At 42.5% G+C, this 17,658-nt stretch overlaps 1 pseudogene; it reads left to right on the forward strand.

The window, feature by feature from the left end:
* The first annotated feature begins 1,564 nt into the window (after positions 1 to 1,564).
* LOC132010462 (histone H2A.Z-like) lies at positions 1,565 to 2,078 on the forward strand (annotated as a pseudogene).
* Positions 2,079 to 17,658: the final 15,580 nt, after the last annotated feature.

Raw genomic sequence — 17,658 nt, forward strand, 5'->3', positions numbered from 1 at the left:
CATCTGGCTGGCTGCACTGTTATCATAGAGCAACAGAACCTTGGCAGCAGCCTCTTGAGCAGGTTACTGTGACTCTGAAGGCTATTTGCATCACAAAAGAGTCTCTGAGCTGCACCAAGATTCAGCCCTCAAAACGTGGGTGACCCACCCTGTGTACATCCACCTTTCTTTTTTTTTTTTTTTAAAGATTTTATTTATTTATTTGTCAGAGAGAGAGAGCACAGGCAGAGTAGCAGGCAGAGTCAGAGGGAGAGGCAGGCTCCCTGTGGGGCAAGGAGCCCGATGTGGGACTCGATCCCAGGATGCTGGGATCATGACCTGAGCCGAAGGCAGCTGCTTAACCAACTGAGCCACCCAGGCGTCCCCACCTTTCTATGTAGTTACTCTTCTCATCTGTGACTGGCCTACTTTCACACCCACTGCTCCCATGGTCCTTAGTCTAGCCAGTTCCAGGGTCACATGAGCTGCCACACCCTGGTTTTATCTGTTGGTTTAATCCCTCAATTCAACCAGTGGTGTGCCAGAGCTAGTTCCCACTGGCTTAAGAAAACCAGTAGCTCATAGCTCTTCAAAATGTCCTATTCAATAGCATTACATTGGTAGGTTGAACTCAGGCATTGTAAGGGTAATTACATCACAGAAATCAGCAAAATCTGTAAGATCTACCCCCAACCTGACCCAGAAAGCCAATTAAATATTTCCTACCACATGCTGGATCTGTCCCTTTTGAAAAGGGGTAAATATGTGTCCATTTATCATGGTCAATATAAATAATACACATTAAAAAATGATTTAAAAGAAGAATTTTAGGCCAACCTTAATTGGATTCTGATTTGAACCACTAAATGTAAAAAGATATTTGGAAATATTTGAAACCAATTATAGATAATATTAAAGAACTCATGTTAATTTTTTAGGCATAAAAATATGGAGGAATAGAAGGGCACTTCCTCAACCTGATAAAGAACATCTATAAAAAACCTACAGCTAACATGATTATGTGGGAGAAACTCAAAGTTTTCCCTCTAAGGTCATGAATGAAATAAAGATGTTCCCTCTTCTTTTCAACATTGTACAAGAAGTCCTAGCTGATGCAATAAGACAAGAAAATAAAAAACAATACAGATTGGGATAGAAGAAATAAAACTGTCTTTTTTTAACAGACAACATGGTTGCCTATGTAGAAAATCTGAAAAAATCAACAACAACAAAAAACCTCCTGGAACAAATAAGCTATTATAGCAGGGTTGCAGGATATAAGATTAACTAACAAAAGTCTATTGCTTTTCTACACATCAGCAATGAACAAGTGGAACTTGAAATTAAAAACACATTACCTATGTCAACTATACTTGAACAAAAACTATTTTGAAAACCACATCATTTACATTAGCACCCCCAAAATAAAACACTTAGGTATAGATCCAAAAAACATGTACAAGATCTATACATGAGGAAAACTACAAGACTCCAATGGAAGAAATCAAAGAACTAAATAAATAGATGTCAGTGGATAAAAAGACTCAAAATTGTCAAGATGCTCATTTTTCGGCAGTTTGAATCGCGGTGCGATGAAGGAGTAGGCGGTGGGATCTCGCTGGCTGTCTGACTAGTTCTTTCTCAGCTTTGCTTGTTTGAGCTTCAGCAGAATTCGAAATGGCTGGCGGTGAGGCTGGGAAGACTCTGGAAAGGCCACGACAAAGGCGGTTTCCCACTCACAGAGAGCCAGCTTGCAGTTCCCGGTGGTCCGCGTTCAATGACACCTGAAACTAGGACAACCAGTTATGGATGTGTGGGCGCGGCTGTTGCTATGTACAGTGCAGCCATCCTGGAGTAGAGGAACCACAGAGGTACTTGAATTGGCAGGAAATGCATCAAAAGACTTAAAGGTAAAGCATATTACTCCTCCTCACTTGTAGCTTACTATTGGTGGAGATCGAGAGTTGGGCTCTTTCATCAAGGCTGCAGTTGCTGGTGGTGGTGTCATTCCACACATCCACAAATCTCTGATTGGGAAGAAAGGACAAAGGAAGACTGTTTCAAGGATGCCTGGATTCCTTATTAACTCGGGACTCTAAATACTCTTAACAGCTGTCCAGCGTTGGTGATTTTCGGGGACTGTATCGCTGTGAAAAACAGAATTTTGCCTTTTTGTAATTCTATTTGAGCAAGTTGGAAGTTTAATTAGCTTTCCAACCAACCAAATTTCTGCGTTTGGGTCTTAACCATATTTAAGTGTTATTGTGGCTTCAAAGAAGCTATTGATTCTGAAGTAGTGGGTTTTGTTTTTAAAAAACTGTTTGGACTTTAATTGTGATGTAGAAGTTATAGTAACAAACATTTGGTTTTGTACAGACATTATTTCCACTCCAGTGGATAAGCTCAATAAAGGTTATATCCAAAAAAAAAATGCTCATTTTTCTCAACTTGTTCCATAGATCCAATCCCAATCCCAATCCCAATCAAAGTCCCAGCAGATTATTTTGTGGATATTAACAAACTGATTCTAAAGTGTATTGGGAATGGCAAAATTCCCAGGATGGCGAGAATTGAAACTATCTGACTTCAAGGTTTAGGATAAAGACATATTAATCAAGAATAGACAAATTGATCAATGGTACAGAATAAATAGTCCAAAAATGGACCCACATAAATATAGTCAACAGATCTTTGACAAAGTGGCAAAGACAATACAATGCAGGGGAAAAGTCGTTTCAACAAACTGTGCTGGAACGATCAGAAATATGTATGTAAACACAGACGTTATGCCCCTCACCAATTAACTTGACATGGATCACAGATCTCAATGTAAAATGCAAAACTATAAAACTAGAAGCTAACACAGGAGAAAATCTAAATGACCTTGGGTATGGCAAGGACTTTTTAGATATAGCACCGAAATCACAACCATAGCCTTATAATTGAGAAGTTGAACCTCATTAAAATTAAAAACTTCTGCTCTGTAAAAGATTCTGTCAAGAGAATAAGAAGACGAACCACAGACTTGGGAGAAAACATTTGCAAAAGAGATGAAGGACTGCTATTCAAACCAAAGAATTCTTAAGACTCAACAATACAAAAATGAACAATCTGATTTTTAAAATGAGGAAAAGCTCTTAACGACACTAAAGAAGATATATAGATGGCAAGTAAGCATATGAAAGGTATTCGACATCATATTAGGTAATTGCAAGTTAAAACAACAAGATACCACTACACACTTAAATATAAGAACGGCCAAAACTCCAAACACTGACAACAAAAAATGCTGTCAAGGATGCGAAACAACAGGAACTCTCACTCTTTGCTGGTCAGAGTGCAGAATGGTACAGCCCCTTTGGAAGATAATTTGGCAGTTTCTTACAAAACTGAACATATTCTTGTCATACCGTCCAGCAGCGCTGTGCTCTTTGGTATTTACCCAAGTTAGGTGAAAAGTTATGTCCACACAAAAGCATGCACATAGATATTTATAGTAGCTTTATTCATAATTGCCCAGACTTAGAAACAGCCAAGAGCTACTGTCCTTTAGTAGGTGAATGGATGAATACATTGAGGTGCATCTAGACAATAGAATATTATTCAGCACTAAAAAGAAATGAACTATCAAGCCATGAGAATATAGGGAAAGATCCTAATGCATATTATGAAGTGAAAAAACCTAATCTAAAAAGGCCACATACCTTATAATTGCAACTACACGATGCTCTGGAAAAGACAAAACTATGAAGATAATGAAAATATTAGTGGTTGCCAAAGGTGGGGGGTTAGACAAAAAGGCTGAGCACACAGGATTTTTAGGGCAGTGAAACAATTTTGCATGATGGTATAATGATGGATCAATGTCATTATACATCAATCAATCTATCTATCAAATCTATCTATCAAAACAATAGAACACACAACACCAAAAGTGAATTATAATGTAAAGTACGAGTTTGGGATGATCACGATGAGTCATGTAGGATCATCAGTTGTCACAAATGTACCACTCTAGTGACAGGTGTTCATAATGGAGGAGTCTATATATGTGTGTGGGGCAAGGGATATATGGGAAATCGCTGCACTTCCCACGCAATTTTGCTGGAAATCTAAAACTGCTCTAAAAAAATAAAGTCCACTTTAAAGAAATGATATTATGGTTATATAAGGAATTGTTTCTATTGTTTAAAGAAGTATTGAGGGAAGAAATGCCATGATGTCTGTAACTTACTTTAAAATCACGTCAGAAGAAGAAATGAAGCAAATACAGGAAAATGCTAACAATTGTTAAATCTCAAGTATGGATGTGTGGAGATTCATGCTACTATTCTTCATTTCTGTATTTTTTAAACTTTTCATAACAACAATTTTAAAGAACTTCCAGCCATGAAAGCTATGAGTTTGGACAATCTCAAGTAGAACTGTGCGTATCTGTCCCCTAAAATCTGGGCCTGGATTACTCGAAAAGTTGTAAACCTATTGGGTTGTTATCATCCCAGTGAAAGCCTGTGATAGCACACACTAGGACTGTGCAGATCTGGAAGCTGGCCAGGGCTCTACCTGCCCCTGTGCATGTGTGGGACTGGGCTAGGGTTAAGTTTGCAGTCTGCAGGATGAGGCAGCCACTGACCAGCAGGCATTTTGGGCTTTCTCAGTCAAGCTGGAGGCCGTTGAGTGCAGTACACATTCCACTATTTAACTTTCATGCTTTTTGTAATTGTATAGACTGACTAAAAACCACGGTTTTTCAGTAACCCACATAGGAATGACCCCCCCCCCATTTTTTTAAATTAAATGTTTTTGTTTCCACTAACTGCATTTGGCATGGCTATCCAATTCTCTAGGCAGCAAACACCATTTAATCAAAATAATATTTTAAAATATGTATTTTCTGGTACTAATGCCTCCCCCTTTCCCTCAAGAGGAATCCTTTGGCCTTGGGGAGTTTTAGGGAACTTTTAAATGCATTTAGCATCTAACATCCAAACTAGGATTTTATTTTTTTGAAAAGATTTTATTTAACTATTTATTTTAGAGTGAGAGAGCACAGCGCACAAGTGCAGGGACAGGGGATGGGGGGAGGGGTTGGAGCAGAGGGGGAAGGAGAGGCAGAGGGAGAGGAACAAACAGAATCCATGCTGAGCAAGGGGAAGGTCACAGGGCTCATTCCCAAGACCAAGAGATCATGACCTGAGCTGAAACTGACTAAGCCCCCAAACTAGGATTTTAAATCAAGAAATGCCTTTAGGAAAAAAGGTTTTTTAAGTCCTTATTTCCCTACCCTTTAGAGAGAATGGCAGTCCTGGTGGACCTGAGGGTGACCCCAGCCTTTTAGGTCACAGAGTCCTATTCAATCAGGAAGAGAAAAGGGGCTTAGGAGGGAGAAGCCAGTGTCAGTATGTGTCTTAAACACTGCCTCTGGGCTTGCGTAGTGTGTCAGATGAATGGAGAGAAATTGGGGGCACCACTTCTGCCCACGTCTCATTTGGGACCCTGGGAGGAGATGACCCCATAAGCTCCCCACACCAACCTACCATGGGAAGCCACATCAGAGAACACTCAGGGGCCCAGTGTGATCTGGCAGAAGGAGTTTGGGTCTTATGTGATTTGGAAGATACTTTCCAGTCCCCATGTGCCCTCTCAGGGTACAACGAAGCTGAATTGAGAGGCACTGGGCCTCCTGAGAGCCCCCTGGTGAAGGTGAGGTTGTCCCTGAGCAGAGGAGAGTGGGAGAGACACTCAGAAGACTGTGTGGTGCCAACAAGAGCAACAGTGGGCTAAGTCAACCTGAGAGGAACCAGTCTGTGAGTGACAGCAGCAACACCAGTAGGAAACCCAGACCCAGTGGTCACCATGCACACAGCAATCCCAGACTGCTGCCCCATGGCTGAGACTGGCCCTTACATCTATCCAACCATCCCACCCTCCTTCTGATATCGCAGGGTCCTGTAATATACAGCCCTTTCCCTTATATTTACACATCACTTCAGAAAGTGGAGCACTTCCCATGAAGACCTAGAAAGACTGTGTCAGCGACTGCATTTAACCAAGTGCACTGGACCTTGTAAACATGGCTGCTCCTGTCCCTTACTCCTGCTACCTGACAGGGCAGGCTTTCCTGACAAAAATGCAAGAACTAGATTTCCTTTGCTCATGTGAATGCAATGTGAGAAGATCCAAATCATGCTACAGCCAGAGTTTTTTCTGTGGTCTATCCTTCCCCCAAGATGCTCACAGCAAGAGTCTCATGATCAAAGAAATCTGGGAACACCTCTATCTTGAATGTCCCTCCTGGAGCTTTGACATATTGAGGGTTCTGAATGTTTCTCAGAGGAAACCTTGTTGAATCTTTGTTGATCTCAATGCCATGCTTGGCCCCCACTCCTTCCTTTGGATAACCTCCAGAACACAGCGGAAACTTCTTCAGTAGAAAAGAAGGTTTGCTGGACTCACCTATGGGAAACCATACTTAGTCTCCAACAGGCCCGGGGTGGGTGGGAGGTATTTTCACCTACCTCCTTGCAGAAGAAATGACACATCCCCTAACTGGGCAGTGTCAGTTCCCAGATGGCTCAGCCACATGAGCACTTTCCAGCATTTCTAGCCCCTTGTTGACAGGCACATTTGTGTGATTAGGGTCAGGTATGTCCTGCATGCAGAATTTAACTCTAGCTGATGCATGGTTTTCACTTTGCTGCCAGAGACAAGCTGTTAAAATACAAACACATATTTTTGGTTTTCCCTCACAAACCTTTGACTGAAGTGGAAAGAACACTGGACTAAGTGAGGAATGTAGAAAAACCTGGGTTTGAAGCTCTGCCCATGCATCAGTGGACTACCAGTCCCAATTCAAGTATCAACAAAACCATCAAAGGCAAATGGAAGCAGACTCACACCCTTCACTGAAAACCCTCCCAGAAGAGGATGTGGGCATCTCCAATTCCTCAGGCAGCCCTGCATATCACTCCCATAGCCTCCTTGTCATCTTAGCCCTCCCTGTGTTTATTCCTCAGACTAAGACTTAAACAGTCCTGGATTGTACCTGGTGTTTCTTGGGGCTCATAAAATCCCATGTCCCAACTCCTATCTCCTTCCCCTTGGCCAGTTATAGATTTAGGGCTTTTCCCCTCTCCCTTGCTGTGGCCCGAGAACTTCAGTTGAACCACAAGGCTGAGACCAGACAGTCTGTAGGCTTGGACATCCCATAGAGTCTTAGTTTCATCCATAATGACATTAATAAAAGATAACTGTTTTGTCTGCCTTGCAGGGCTGTTAAAAGATCAAAGGAATAAAAGTCTACCTAAGTCTGATGTTCACTGGAAAACCCAATGCAAATGTTCCTTGTTATTATCTATTTTTTATAGAATTTAATTTTTGATGCTACACAGTATCTTTAGAGACTCTCCAAACAGCCAGTGTTGTTGTTTTCTCATCTAAGAAAGCAAAAGGTTTAGTGAATTATTTTCCTACTCAAAGAAATCTTAAATATGGAAGGAGGGAGTCAGTGTCCTCAGATACATACAATGAAACACCCCTGTGAAGAGGATGCTCGCCCTGTACAGACAGGTACCTCCTAGCCCATGATCCTACTCTACTTGTTAGCTACAGATTCAGTTCCTGTTCATTTGGGAACTGCTGACGTTGAATATTCATACTGGCTTCTATTTTCTGTTGGCCTTCATTACTTCCTTCCTCCCTCCCTGGCTTCCAAACTTTTGTGATGTTGAAACCTTTGGCACACAGGGCTGCTGACATACCTTTTGTACACCAAGCTGTTGTGCTCTACTTTTAGAAGTAAACACAATCACATGTTGTTTTAAGGAGCTTCTGGAAACCTCTGGGGGAATAGATTCTGTCCAGCTCTGATAGATTTTGAACAGAAAATTTCCGGTTCTTCCAACTTCTTCACGTATTAGCAGAATAGTTGCTCTAGGTCTGAGTATCAACAAAACCATTGAAAGCAAATGTGAGCCAAGCCTTGGACCCTTCACCATTTTCTTAGTACTGAACATGGGCTCAGATTTTCTGAACCAGTCACATTTCTGGCAGCATCATCAAAACTCTCAACCTAAAATCATCTTGGGGAAGCTGGAGTAAGGGCAAAATCCCTGGAGAATACTATGAAAGCACTGAAGATGAAGGGGATACATTTTAATACCCCCAACAAACCTCTCCCAGATTAGTTCTGAGCCAAATGAATCATGGCTACATTGGATTTCTAGCCGAATGGGTTTACCCACTCCAGCGTTGCCGTCTTCAGGGAGACATTGACCAACAGGAATGTTTCCAGGGATGAGGGCCAAGGTAGTTCTTTACCCTGTTGGCAAGTGAGGGGGCTCCCTAAGGCAATCAGAGCCTGAACCTGATTGGAAATCTCCATAACCCCCGATATTTGATTATCTTCCTGTCCCTGTGTAATTGTAAGATTAGATTCTATTTGGCAAAGGATGCCATCTAATCCACCTTGGAATCTCCATTTGTAAAACACTGGCAATCACAAATCCTCACTTCCCCCCTTTCCAAAAGGGGAGATTTGAAATTCTTATCAACTCTCATGTGTGGGAAGTGTTCAGGAACAACATTTTCTGTTTACAGCCATACTCTGTTAAAGCCTCACTACAATCCCACAAGGATAATCTGGGTAAGTTCTACCAGTCGCATTTTATGGTTAAACAAACTAAAGGTTGTAGAGTTTGAGGGGGTTCCCCATTGGTCCTATTGTTGGTAATGACAGAGCTACCAAGTTCTTTCTTTTCATTTAGCAGCTTTTAAATCTAGGCCTTTTGTCTGGCTTTGAGAGATTGCCTAGAAAAATCTGTGCATTTTTCTAGAAAGGTGATCTATAGCTGTCATGGGATTTCCAAAGAGATGCAAGATTCAAAAATGGTTAAGAATACATTGACTGTTTTGTTTGACATGGAGAAAGTGTTCAACATTTACATGCTGAATTGAATTTGAGGTTAATTGATGTTGGGAAGATGAGACACAGAGGGATAGCACTCTTACTTACAGAAGAGTGCCCTGTAGGAAAGGACCCATGAGCTTCCACAGCTGAGTTCCTTGTCATGGTAATTCAGAGAACCATGAAGAAGTTGGGCAGTAGGCCAGGACAATTTCCTGATGCATATATATAGCCCAGAACCCTGGACCAACCCAGCTCACCTGAGGAGGACATATTCCCAAAGAAGTTTATAGTGAGAACACTGTTGAAAGAGAGAGGAATCGCCAACCCTTCCACTGGAGTTGGAGTGTGGTGGCCATTTGAGGGGTTCTTGGGTCTTCTAGGACTTCCCTAGCAGCAAAGGAATGAAACCTGCCTGAGGGGAGTCTTGCCGTCAGCGGGCCCAAGGCTCATTACAGAGTGAGACCAGGGCAGAGTTGAGCTTCCCAACCTCATGCAGAGAAGATAAATGAATATGGGGCTTTGGCAAAGAGCTGAAACAAATATGGAGATCAAGGAGGATCACTGTCAAGCCAGTTGTCATCTTGGCAACTGGATCAGCTTTAACTCTACACATTTGGGCATCTTCGAGGACTAGACATGTACGATGGCTGGGCATCTATTCAGAGACATGAAGTAAAATCAGGACATTGATCCCGACAACAGAATATTATTCCCCTCCTTGGCTAGCAATACACATGCTGTTAGAATGTGTAAAATCTGATGAACGTGGGCAGTGGGAAACAAGCACAAGAACCCTTCCAGTTTGGGCTGTTTTGGTCTTTGTGTTTCACAGGATGTATTTAGAGGAGAGATTTCCGTGACTACTGAGACACAGAGAAACTTGGTGCCCAGAGAAGAATGAGGGGAAACAAGAGCCTGCGTGTGTGTCCCATGGTAAACAATGAGGCCGGAAGCATCCATCTGGAAGGCAGTCAAAACAAACAACTGCCCGATGAAATGCTGGGGTCCCTGTGTTCTCAAAGTGAGTGGCTCCTTAACAAAACTTTGCTGGATAACAGATATGAAAGGATGGTTAAGGAGTTGTATGGGAAAAAGTTGAGAGCAAAGTTTTTGAGCAGCCAAATAAAACGTGTTTGTGCAGGAGTCACACAGAGAGGCAGAGAGGGAGAGAGGAGAGCAGAGAAACTCAGATTTAGTTGTTGGAAATGCTCTACAATTAAAATTCACCCCACAATTCATCTCAATCTCTTTCAGTGGAGTCCTGGCACTACGCTCGGGTTGTGGCAGCTCCTTGAGGGATCTGGAGTATAATAGCCTGGGAAGAAATATATGGTATGTTTCGGGATCCTTGAATTCTTCGTAATCATGTTACAATGATGGGGGAGGTTCAAGCAGTGGTGCAGGCATTATTTTAATTCACCTAGTGGAAAATTACTGAAGCATATTTCATATAATTAGGGTCAAGAATGGATTTGGCATCATTTGAGGCAAATGCCCCAAACACAAAGCCGATTCAGCTGGCATGGTTTCTAGCTTAGAGAACAGCAAGTCTGGCAACAATTAACCAGGCAAGAGGAAATAGTAGAGAGACCACTGTTTGGCCACCCTCTGCACAGATCAGGGCAAAGAATTATGGAACTCCAGCAATTAGCAATATAAGGGGCCCACTGGAACACAGCAACATGTTGTGAGTAATGGCTTGCGCCTGGAACATCTCAGGAAGTTTTATGAATGTTAATTTAGTTGTGCAATAGTCCAGGAAAGTAAATGTTCCTTGTTTTACAAACACTAGGCTTGCTGGGAGCTGGGCCTCGCTGAGACTCATAGGTGTTCTGGGGTAAATTGACCCAGACCCTAGTGCTAATAGATTAAAAAGAAGAAGAAGAAGGAAAGAAGTAAACCGATATTGTTAACGACATAGCTGATGAACAGAAACTAGATTTGGAACAGAACCATGATGCTCAACACAGATGCTTCTATTCAGGACCAAAAAACAAGTTGTCAGCTTAAAGCTGTCAGCTGTGCTCAAGAAAGGATGGCAATGAAATCCCCAAACCAGCCTCATGGCCATAAATGTCCAGTGAGCCTGGCTGTCAGAATGTGGAAGTCTGGTGTTCAAGTGTGGTAACATCTTGGTTTGCTGGTTGATGTTATGAAGTCAGAACCAAAAGGCGCCCATGGCATCACTGTGATTGTTTCCCTTCCCCCTTAGGCTACTTCCAGCAGGTGCCTTGGGGATAAGACCAGTAGGCTTGTCTCTGGGCAGATTTCAAGGGGAGTACTGGGAAGCAAAGTATCAACTATTATATACAGCAGAGCACATAAATCAGTAGATAGAAAAGGTAAGCCTCACAGAAGTTGACATAATGTAGGAGAGATCCAAATAATGGTGGCTTGAACAAGATGGAAGCTACTTCCCTCTGCTTTAACAGCCTGGACATCAAGAGTCCGGGGCAGGTCTGTTGGCCTATGAGGGAGGGACCCAGTCTCCTTCAATCTTGTTCTCTGCTGTCCCTAAGTTATTCCCCTCAATTAAGTGGTTCAAGATGATTCATCACCACCATGTGCCCATTCCAACAGCAAAGGAGAAAAGCAGGGCACTCCTCTAACCAACAGGAGAACAGCCTGGATGTTCCGCATAACCCTTCCCTTTGGTCCGGAGACAGTCATGTGTCCATAACTACCTGCAAGGGAGACTGGAAATTAATTTTTTTTTTCTGGGTAGCCATGCACCCAGCCAAGAATTGTATTTCTTTGGAAGCAGGAGAGAGGCAGTCTGAAGGCATAAGGGGAGATGGCAGTCAAATCTTTGGCTCCCTGTTACAAGTCTCCCATTCCATGCTCCTTTATTAGTTGTCCCTCCTCGTCCTCCTCTAACCCCAGCACTTCTTTTCCTGTGCCCCACACAGTACTTCAACTTTCTTTTTGTCCTATCAACTTTTTCCCGGGCTCCATGGTCCCAAACAGAACTCTCTTTTGTCCTCCTCTTTTTGTATTCTCTTCTTCACACAAAGAGGAGAAGCTTAAAAATAAGGAAAGACAAAGTCCTATCTTTCATGAAATCTGGCAAGGATTTTTTTCTAGATGTAACTCTATGTATTAACTTGACCACTTTAAACAATCACCTCTCTAAATACCATGGAGGCCTTCCATAGATAGGAGTGGCTCTAACATTGTCTGTACTCCATGGGTTCAACAACACTGAATAAATTTCAAACACGCGAATCAAGGACACGAAATACATTTCGAACACACTTCTTCCTTTGTTCTGGTTGGAACATGGATGGGCACATGTGAGAGACAGAGTAGCAAATGAACAGCCTGACCATGTATAACAATAGGATTCTGACTTACACAAGAAGCCCAAAGAGCCAAACCATAGTATCTACAGCAATTGGCCCAGACAGAGTCAGGATTTGGTCAATAGCAGCCAACTTCCCTTGGTTTTTGTTTGTTTGTTTGTTGTTTTGTTTTGTTTGCCACCACTGACCCTACAGCCTGCTTCTAATTCTAGGCCAACTAGAGGAAGCCTAATAGCAACTACGCTCCCCTAACCAATTACATAGGATGCCCTGCTTCTAGTTCATGGGCCTCTGGCTCACCCATGTCCCCTCCTCCAGCCTCTAATCAGAGGACTCCTGAAGCCATCACTTTTTTTCCCCTGTAGAGCTTTCCCACCCTTCTGCCTTGGAATCCCTACCAAAGGCAATTGCTAACTCTCTTGCTAGGGCAAGTTCTGAATAAATAGCTTCTGCTTGTTCCCACTTGTTTATTTTACTTTATTCATTTATTTTCACACTTGCAAAAAACTCACTAAAAACTGAGCTGAACATTAAAACCAGTGTTCTTTATGTTGGTTACTCTATAAATCTTACCCACCAAAATTTTTTAAACATTAACTTTGCTCAAACTTTTGAATAAAGAAAAGACGGATGATATTAGGAGGAGTAAAGGAAAAGTAAAGAACATGGTAAAACAAGGTAAGTACCATCAGTTTCACTGGGCAATATAAGAACCAAGAACTTCTCATTGGCAGTTCATTTGAAATGCCTCAGGCAGACCTAGGACCTTCTTTCTATGTAAAGACCATGATCACCACCCTAAAAAGGGAGACTGAAAGAGATCGTGAGAAGTTGCACATTCCGAGTTTCTGGGGCCCTGTCCACTTCCTAGAGTATGCATGCAGATTAGGGGAAATAAGACCTAGACCAAGACACCACTTGACCTAAGTAGTAAAACTTTACTAACTAACCTATACAGGCACCATGTTTTTTCTCCATGACTCTGTTCTAGTGACACACCTCTCTGTAATGGTCTATTTCATCTTAGTGTCTAACTTACTGTAGCCAGTGCCCCTTGCCCCCTTGGGAGACCCACTAAAGATTGGTGGGATTGTATTCCATCCTGATCCCCAGAGCTCTCAAGATTACCACAAAGAAATTTCCTCAGTTCTTTCCCTTGGGGCAGGGGAGCCCATGATGTCAATTAAACCCAGACAATCAGAAAACAAGACTCCCTTACCAACAAACTGAGCTGATTCTTTTATATTTTGAAGAATTTAATTCAGGGAGGTTCTAGGAACAAAATGGACCTTTTCCCTAGTGTCTTGGGCTGACTTTTTGACATAAGTTGTGATATTCCAGGAAATCAAATATAAAGAGTTGAAAGTGAGGCTTAGAATTAAGGTTGAGGCATGGCTAAAAGTTGAAGAATCAACAGTATTGTTTGTGACAGGAACACTGGGCTGTGCTTCTAGATTTCAGAGCTGAATTGCAAATGTAGAGGATAAACCCTTCTATTTGTACTCCAGCCAGACTGAGGTCTGCCAGGGTCACGCAGGTATGGATGGCTTGACACTCAGCAAAGATCCCAGGGGCCTCACAGCTATCACCAGGGACACACAGGGATGATGGATGAAGGGAAGGATGGCTACTCACAGATGGTGGGGACGAGACTCAACTCAATGATGTTAATGGAGTTGCAAAGTAGAAGACAGGACATTAAATATGAATGCCAGGGCACCTGGGTGGCTCAGTCATTAAGCATCTGCCTTTGGCTAGGGTCATGATCCCAGTGTCCTAGGATCAAGCCCCTCATTGGGCTCCCTGCTCAGCAGAGAGCCTGCTTATGTTCCCTTTCTCACTGTGTCTCTCTCTGTCAAATAAATAAATAAAATCTTAAAAAAAAATAAAGTAAATACGAATGCTAGAATCGAACTAACTATCCCCAGTCTGCTGTGAAGCACAGGCTTCTCACCTTCCAAGAGGACATTACCTGTTGGGTATCACCAAGCCCTTCCTTATTTTCCTAATTCATCCCAGCATCTCTCAGAGGGGTACTAAGATTTCCCCCATTTAAAACTGTCTGCAGATGTCCTCCTGGCACCAAGTGTGGTATCAATGTCACCCCAATCATCACCTCTTAGCTGACAATGTCAGCTCCCATATCACCCCTGCCCAGGACATTCTTAGACTCTTACCATTGAGGCCCTGAACTCCTCTCGCCTAGCAGCCACCATGTTGCTCACATGCATCCATCCTTTCCCATTCCCCCTGCCCTCCATTGCTCAGGTCTCTGCAGCCCAGCTGGACTCTTGCCCTGACTGCTGAGCCATGTGCCCAAGCCTCTGTCCTCTCCTGCCGCCACCTGCCCCCCATCGCCTTCCAGACTTGACCACATCCCCAGCCTGACTCCCCAAGCTCTCTTCCCCCCCCCCCCAACCTCAACCTCACTTCCCTGACAGCCCTGCAGGTACCCTCTTGTCTAGCGCTACATACTCTGGCTGATGCTGCCTCTGTCTCCCTTTCTAAAAAAACATTTTTGGGGGCACCTGGGTGGCTCAGTAGGTTAAGCCTCTGCCTTCAGCTCAGGTCATGATCCCAGGGTCCTGAGATGGAGCCCTGCATCAGGCTCTCTGCTCGGCAGGGAGCCTGCCCCCCCACAACCTACCTCTCTGCCTACTTGTAATCTCTCTCTGTCAAATAAAATCTTTAAATGTTTTTTTCATTATGAGTTATAACATTAAAAATCCCATTTAGCATGAGAACAGCAACAGGAGAACTTCACTCCATCCCTCCCAACCACCTCCCACAGTGTGAAAAGACAGATAATCTACAAAACCTCATCAGAGAACTAAGGTCACAAGGAAACCAGGTGAACTAGATTCCAAAGACAAGAGGGAGATAAGGGACACAAGAACTGTTTCACCTTCAAGCATGGACAAGTAAGTTTATTATGTGCCACTATGAAACACAGCATAAAAATAGAAAAATAAAACATAACTGAGCTTCATGAATTATTGGAGAGTAAATACCTGTATGATGGCCACTGGGGGTAACAGACAGGTCATGATGCTCCCTCCCCTCCTAAGAGGAACAGCATTGCTGGTTTTTTTTTTTTTTTTTAAGATTTATTTATTTATTTATTTGACAGAGAGAGAGATCATAAGTAGGCAGAGAGGCAGGCAGAGAGAGAGGAAGGGAAGCAGGCTCCCTGCTGAGCAGAGAGCCCGATGTGGGACTCGATCCCAGGACCCTGAGATCATGACCTGAGCTGAAGGCAGCGGCTTAACCCACTGAGCCACCCAGGCGCCCCAGCATTGCTGGTTTCTATGGTAAAGACTCCCTTGCTTTTCTTTATCCTTTTACCACTATATGTGAGTCTCTAATCACTATGGTTCAGTTTGCCTTTTAAACTTTATAAAACATAGCTCTACCATAGGTCTCTCCGGCAGCTTCCTTCACTCAGCACTGGGTGCATGAAATTCTGCCCCACTGCTAACGAGTATAATTTAGGCCCATGCAGCTTTGCTCCTGACTCCTCCCACCTAGAAGTTCTGTCCCTCACCGTCCCAACCCGGTCTCCACATGTACCTGCCAAATCAACACCGACCCTCAGAATTCAAGGCAAATGCCCCTTCCTCTTCTAAGAAGCCCTCCCTATAGCCCTGTTTGGAAGCTGCCACACCTGCACGGGACTCCAATACCTTGAACTCATCTGCCAGCTCTTTCACCTACCTTGCTCTGCACGATGGTTCCTTGTCCTGAGATTACACCACGTTGTCATGTGTCCTCAAAACCAGACACCTGGACTGATTTATTTATTTTTGATCCCACAGAGTGCTTGGCACTCAGCCAATGGGAGATATTCAATGAATTCAATGAATGGGTGGATCTACCAAACTCTGCCCACACAAAACAGAAGTGTCATGGACTCTGTTGGACCAGAGCTTGGCAGAACCTGGAGGAGAGCCTGGAAGGTTTTCTCCTTCTTGTTTGATTTTCTCACATGGTCCTGTAGATTTCGGAGTGTCAGGAACTAGAAGCAAGACTGCAGTTGCTCTGGGGGTTGCTCTCTGGACTGACTGCCCCATTCGGATTGTTCCCATTGTATCTGTGTCTTAGAGATGTGATGTGTAGAATATTGTCTGGCTCTTCGAACTTCCATATTTTTAGATTTTGGTTAAACAAGAGTCTTCTTTCTGGCTCTCTAGGATTAAACCAGTTGGAATATCATTTCAGTTTGAATGAAAACAGAGCTCCTTCCCTGACATGGAAATTTTGAGAAACGCAAACTGGAGAGATGGTCTGGGTGCACCTTTGATGACCCACGGCAGAGAAAGAAGTATTCAAGACACCTCAGTAACAGTGATGAGTAACGATGAGCATCTTTTCATGTGTCTGTTGGGCATCCAGATGTCTTTGGGGAAGTATTTGTTCATGTCTTCTGCCTATTTTTTAATTGGATTATTTGTCTTCTTAGTGTTGAGTGGTGTCAGTTCTTTATATTTTTTGGATACTAACCTTTTATTGGATATGTCATTTGCAAATATTTTCTCCCATTCCACAGGCTGCATCTTAGTTTTGTTGATTGTTTCCCTTGCTCTACAGGGGAAATAAGAGTAAGCTTTTTAGTTTGATGTCATTCCAATAGTTTATTTTTGCTTTTGTTCCCCTTGCCTCAGGAGACAAATCTAGAAAAATGTTGCCATGGCCAGTTTCAGAGACATTACTGCCTATGATCTCTTCTAGGATTTTTATGGTTTCAGGTCTCACATTTAGGTCCTTAATCCATTTTGAGTTTATTTGTGTGTGTGATGTAAAAAAAGTAGTCCAGTTTCATTCTTTTGCATAAAGCTGACCAGTTTTCCCAACTTCATTTGTTGAAGAGACAATTGGATATTCTTTTTCCCATTGGATATTCTTTCCTGCTTTGTTAAGATTAATTGACCATAAAATTGTGGATTTATCTCTGGATTTCTATTCTGTTCTATTGACCTATGTGTCTGTTTCTGTGCCAATACCATAATGCTTTCATTACTACAGATTTGTAAAATAACTTGAAGTCTGGGATTTTGATACCTCCAGCTTTGCTTTTCTTTTTTAAAATTGCTTTGCCTATTCAGGGTCTTTTGTAGTTCCATATAAATCTTAGGATTGTTTGTTATAGTTCTATGAAAAATGTTATTGGTGTTTTGATAGGGACTGCATTAAATGTGTAGATAGTTTTGGGTAGGACAGACATTTTAACCATCTATTCTTCCAATTCATGAGCACGGAATGTCATTCCATTTCTTTGTGTCATCTTCAATTTCTTTCATCAGTGTTTTATACTTTTCAGATTATAGTTCTTTCTCTTCTTTGATTAGGTTTATTCCTAAGTAACTTATTATTTTTGGTACAATTGTAGGTTAGGATTTTCTTAACTTCTTTCTCTACTGCTTCACTGTTAGTGTGTAGAAATGCAACAGATTTCTGCACATTGATTTTGTA

The sequence above is a fragment of the Mustela nigripes genome, chromosome 2 (assembly GCF_022355385.1).
Source record: "Mustela nigripes isolate SB6536 chromosome 2, MUSNIG.SB6536, whole genome shotgun sequence".
In the NCBI taxonomy this organism is placed as follows: domain Eukaryota; kingdom Metazoa; phylum Chordata; class Mammalia; order Carnivora; family Mustelidae; genus Mustela; species Mustela nigripes.